Source organism: Mustela putorius, unplaced genomic scaffold (assembly GCF_011764305.1).
Source record: "Mustela putorius furo isolate JIRA1106 unplaced genomic scaffold, ASM1176430v1.1 tig00000281_pilon_pilon_pilon, whole genome shotgun sequence".
Taxonomy (NCBI): Eukaryota; Metazoa; Chordata; class Mammalia; order Carnivora; family Mustelidae; genus Mustela; species Mustela putorius.
The window spans coordinates 3,753,240-3,759,562 of NW_025421343.1; positions in this window are offsets into that span (position 1 = coordinate 3,753,240).

The window sequence follows — 6,323 nt, forward strand, 5'->3', positions numbered from 1 at the left end:
TCTTAGGTGGCCTAGAAATAATTGTTTGTGACCCCTCAGGTGAGGACAGTTGAGTAAATACCTTGTATGGGAAAAGAATGAGTTCTTTTTATATCAGAATTCTATGGGGGAGAAAGTCTGCAAATGTATGAAGTTTTGCTTTATTTTAAAGTTTTGTGTCCTTGAATATACTATGTTCTTTATCACTCAGGTTAGTGTCCTTGAACTTTTCCCCTGGAAGAACCACGTTTATAATCCTCTTCTCCTCTTGGGTTCCTAACTCCCAAGGTATCAGAAATTCTTTCTTCTGCAGTTCCTGTATAGGGAGTGTGGGACCAAGGGAGTCTGGGGAGGGGAAAGAGTGCCTCTCCTCTCACTGCCTTCCTTTCCCTACTGTGGCCCCAGAGGCAGCCTGGACTGTCCCACCTTGCCTTAACAGTCCTATAACTGCCCCATTCTGGTACTTTCTAGGAAATTCATCCTTTCTTTCTGTGCTCAGGGTACTGCTTACTTTAGGGCTTTATTGCCCCTTATTTGAACTCGTGCAATAATAGGCTTTTACTAGGTCTCTCTGTTTCTTTCTTTCTTTTTTTTTTTTTTTTTTTGTATTTCTTTACTCCATTCTGTTCTGCCCAGTACGGTCAAGAGAAGCTTCCTACATTACAGCCATTCTCATGTTTCTCCTCTTGCTCCAAAACCTGCAATAGCTTTGTATGGCCTGAAACCTAAATTTAGCCTTTGTTCAGAATTTTCTGCGTATGACCACATAATGCTCTTGCCCCTGGCATTCAAATGCCTGGAGAGCATTAGAAGAAAAAAAAAAAAAAAAAATATATATATATATATATAATACTTGTGCTCTACCCCACACCAATGAATTCCACATTGCTGGGGTGGGGCCCCACACAGAGTTTTTGTTTTGTTTTCGTCTTTGTCTTTAAAGCTGCTGGGGTGCAGCCAGGATTGAATAGCACTGCCCAAATCATAGTTCAGGGACCACTGTACCTAAGAATTGGGAGCTCTGTCACCCATCTCTTCACCTCAGAGACATTCTGCAAATGTTCATCGAACCAGAGTGAACTGAATATGTCATGTGTCCCAACCACATTGGTCATTTACTTTTTACTAAATCACTACATATTTTCTGCCTCTGCACCAGTGTGCTAGAAATCTTAGAGGCTTCCCCGGGGGCAGGAAACCAGTCTGCAGATGCCCTCTTTGCACCTGCTGCAATGTAGCCACTCTGCATGGGGTGCTTTGGCTGTCTCTTTCACCGCCTAGCTCTGGGGGAAAGCAGTGGTTGCAAGCTAGCCCACAGGGAAGCAGGGAACTGGGGCAGGCCCATGAAAGAGAAAAGGAGCCAGAGTTGTAGGGAACGGACAGAAGCATTCCATATTGTGAATAAAAGGGAATCAGATCATGAAACTTAAGGAAGTAGCTTATATTGAAAGAGTAGCAACTGCTCAGTAAAGAGACTGATTCCTGGGCTCCTGACTCTCCCAAGCCACCAGAGCACCATGCTTCCTTGTCTGGACTGAGGGGGTGGGGGAGGCAGTGTGTGGTTCCATTCCAGTTGCTTCAGAGGCACAGACCTTGCAAAGTGCCATGGGCCAGGTGCAGAGACTCCAGGGCAGCTGCTGTGCGGGTGGGGTGGGGGGTCGGGACAGGGCTGGCTTTCTTGGAATGATCACTTTCCTGTACTCTAGTGAAATGCCACCAGAGAGGAAGAAGAAACATTTCAGCCTTTATTTTGCTTCCTCAGGTAACAGACACCTTAAAAGGCAGCATGGGGAGAAGCATTCCCGAGCGGGTCTAGTATGGTGGGTATTTGTGGCCTGAGAGGCAAGGGTTTCAACTTTCTGGCACCCCTGATTTTAAAATCATGGTGCCTATCCCTTTTGCCTGCTGATCACTTCTTCTGGGTGTCAGTTGCCCCAGTGAAAGGAAAAATTTTTCATGTGGAGATGGGGAGGAACGGAGACCCCTGAGAACAAAGCTTTAATGACGTGAAAGCCCAGTGAATCCCTCAACATTGGTCTGTTTCAGACAGGTTTTGAGAACAGTTTTAGGAACAGACCAGTTGTTCCTTAGAAAACCGTCAGTTAGTATTGTGCCTCCTGATCCCCACCCCCACCCCACCCCCCCGCCCCCGTATCTCAGTATTTTAACCACACCTGGGTTTGGAGACCAGTTTGTGACCAGGAGTAGAACTTCTGAGTCAAGGCTCATTTTTTTTTTGTGAGGATCTTTGCCTGGGGCACTGAGAAACCCTGTTTGGATCAGGACCACAGGAACATTATCCTCTGGAAAGGAAGTGCCAGCTTGACAATGTAAGACTTTGCCTGTGGGCCCAGCTGGTTATTCACCCGCAAGTCACTTAACTTCCCAGACTTACTTAAAAATCTATAAAATGGGATCCATCTGACATGTCTACCTCAAATGAGGACAAAATGAAATCCTGGTGCAACTCTGAGAGATGTAAAATGCTGTAAAGATTGAAGGCACCTGTGATTTGTATCTCCGGAAATGCTAGTGACGAGCTGCCATCACTCCTGCCTACTAGACTTTGACAGCACCCACCTTCCAGCTACAAGACTCTTGAGGCAGATCCACTTTCTTTATCACTAGTTGGGCCTCAGCTCCAAATATCTTACTGGTACATTCTGATGTCCTGAGCTGGAAAACTAAGAATCTCAAGAACCAGAAGAAATAATCCAAATTTCTTCTCATTTCCCCTAAGACCCAGAGCAGAGTAAGGACCCAAGGAGATCATCGCACTGTATCTTTTATCCTTGGTTCCATCCACTCCTCTCTGAGTCTCCCACTCTTGTTGTTCCAACTATTTTTTGAGATGAATGAAGAGGAATAGAACTTTGACCCTCTTCACAAAGTCACCACTCCTTAACCCAGGGTTGAGTTTCTTGTTAACCTTAGCCTACTTGGGGTTAGCAGCCTGGTGCTTATGGGGTGTGTCCAAGATCATTCACTGGATCCCAAATCCAGCCTGATTGTAACTGTGGGCTCTTGTATCCTTCTTTGGTGACCACATCTGCTTCCCTTAGGGTTTAGCTCAAGTTCCACTTCATTTCTTCTCTCACCACTAAGTTCACTCTGGGGACTTCCTTGTTTGAACTCCAGTGTCACTTTTAGGCTATTTCCCACAACTTGATGAGTTGTGTTTTGCTGTTTTGCAGTGTTTTCTCATTGTCTTCCTATGTGGGTCAGGCGTGAATGGTCATGTAAATTCTGTAAGGGTAGGAATCATGCTTATTTTCCAGCACTGTGTTGAGTGCCTTTCAGTCAGCCTGGTACTTCCTTACTTTCTTCTGCTTTAGGCCTTCTTGAAATTGAGTCCTTGGTGTTGAGTTGTGAATAAGGAAGCCAGCTGGACCTGTGCCCGGATTGAGAAGCTCTAGTCCCACTTTGTGGGAAGCTGTCTTAACACCTTGCCTCTGACAACATTGCTCTTTGGGCCCAGGGCGCCACCGCAGTGTCACCTTGTGCCAAAGGTCTGAATGGGAGCGAGCGCTCTCAGCAGAGGAAGCCAACAGTTGGGCTTTCTTCCGACTGCCAAGACAGATGGTTATCTTGCCCAGCAGGCTCCTTCAGTGGGTAGTCAAGAGAAGATGTGATGAAGGCTGAAAGGGGGGAATTCAGAGAAGCAGGAGGAGACCAGGAGATAGTGGCACCACTATCTTATCACAGAAGCCAAGGAAGGCAACAGTTTAAAACTAGGGGAGCAAGTGGCGCCAAATGGCTCAGGAGAGGTTTTCTGGGCTAATGACCAAGATGAGTTCATGGGATTTGGCCACTGATAGTGGTCTTCCCTGACACCCCATCACTCTACCACACCTCCTTTTTATTCTCTGAATAGCACCATCATTAGCTAAAATCATTTTGTTTATTTCTAGCTTCTGTATCCAAAGTAAACTCCTTGAAAACAGCAACTTGGTCCTGTTTACTCTTGTCTTCTCCGCTCCCAGAATAGTGCCTGACACTCAGAAAAATAAGAATAAAGGTACAGACTTGTCCAAAGTCATTCAGCTAATAAGTGGGAAATCTCTGGGGTTCTGGGGGGAACTGAATAGTAAATGTGCATATGTTCTGAATAATGATTTTAAAGCTACTATTTAAAAATTAACGTGTTAGTCATAGACATTTACCACTTAGGTAAAAGAAGGAAAGCATATGAGATGCTAAAAACTGCATGATAATGCAGTATCACAAACTAAACATCTGGAATTCCTACAACCCGTACAAAGAAGGACATTTAGAACTTTAAATGGTTTATTTAATGAGAATAAAAAAATGAATTAAACATTTGACTCAAATTAGGAAAAAAGAACAAAATGCATAATAGGAAAGCCAGGAAGAAAGAAACATGTATTAGAGCAGAAATTATTGAATTTTAAAATAGAGTTTTAAAATGTAATTTTTCAAAAAAGGAATAGAGTAGTCAAAGAGGAAAAAGAAAAACATATCCAAAATTAGAAATGAACAAGGGGATGCAACAAATTTATGTTACAATAAAGTACCACATGTAAGTAGGCTAATAAATTTGGTCCTCAGTGAAATAGGTGATTTTCTGGGGGAAAAAAAATTATATGTATGTGAATGAAGCCAAAATTCACTTAGTTATCTTAAGCTAAGTGGAAGACCTGAAAGATCAATGATCAATGAAGAAATGGAAAAAGCATATGAGAGCTATCTCTATATGCTTTTTTTTTTTTTAAGATTTTATTTATTTATTTGACAGAGAGAAATCACAAGTAGATGGAGAGGCAGGCAGAGAGAGAGAGAGAGGGAAGCAGGCTCCCTGCCAAGCAGAGAGCCCGATGCGGGACTCGATCCCAGGACCCTGAGATCATGACCCGAGCCGAAGGCAGCGGCTTAACCCACTGAGCCACCCAGGCGCCCCTCTCTATATGCTTTTATGAATGAGTTCTTTCAAACATTCAAGGAACAGGTAATTCTCATGCTATTTTCTTTATCATATCACGATTCTGATTGTATGTATGCATTTTTTATTTATATTGAGGTATAATTGACATACATTATATTAGTTTCAGGTGTAACACATAATTTGATATCTATATATATTGCAAAATGATCACCACAGGGGCGCCTGGGTGGCTCAGTGGGTTAAAGCCTCTGCCTTCCGTGCAGGTCATGATCTCAGGGTCCTGGGATCAAACCCCGCATCGGGCTCTCTATTCAGCAGGGAGCCTGCTTCCTCCTCTCTCTCTGCCTGCCTCTCTGCCTACTTGTGATCTGTCAAATAGATAAATAAAATCTTAAAAAAAAATGATCACCACAATAAGCCTAGTTAACATCCAGCACTATACAGAGTTATAATTTTTCCTGGTAGTGACAATATAATTTATTATAGTTGCCAAATTATACATTATGTCCCCATGACTTACTTATTTGGGGAGTTTATACCTGTTGACCCCCTTCACCCATTTCACCCACCCATCCCCCTCTGGCAGCCACTGATCTATTCTCTGTACCTATGAGCTTGTTCCATTTATCAAGATTCTACATATAAGTGAGATTATATGATATTTGTCTCTCTCAGAATTATTCCCCTAAGCACAATGCCCAGAAGGTCCATATATGTTGTTAAATGGCAAGATTTCATTCTTTTTAATGGCTGAAAAATAATCCATGCATGCATGTGCCCACAAGTGTGTATCTCACAACATATGTGTGATTATATGTATGACAATTTAAAAACTCTGTCTTATGGCTGAATAAAATTCCATTGCGCGCGCGCGCGCGCACACACACACACACACACACACACATATATATCACAATATGTGTGATGTATAGATAAATAGATCACAATTTTTAAATCTGTTCATCCATCAATGGACATTTAGGTTGTTCCCATATGTTGGCTATTGTAAATAATGCTGCAGTGAACATGGTGGGTGCATATATTTTTTTTGAGCTAGTGTTTTCATTTTCTTCAGATAAATACTCAGAAGTGGCTGCATTAATTTATAGTCCCTCCAACAGTGTACAACAGTGTACAAATCTCAATATCCCTGGAGTAAATCCTACTTGATCATGGTGTGTGATCCTTTTAATGTATTGTTAAATTAGCTTTGCTAATATTTTGTTTAGGATTTTTGCATCTATGTTTATCAGGAAATTGGCTTTTAATTTTGTTTTCTTGTGGTGTCATTGTCTGGTTTTAATATCAGGTAATGCTGGCCTTTGTAAAATGAGTTTGGAAATGTTCCCTCCTATTCTGTTTTTAGGAAGAATTTGTAAAGAATTGGTATTAATTCTTTGAATGTTTGGTAGAACTTACCAGTGAAGCTGTTTTGTCCTGG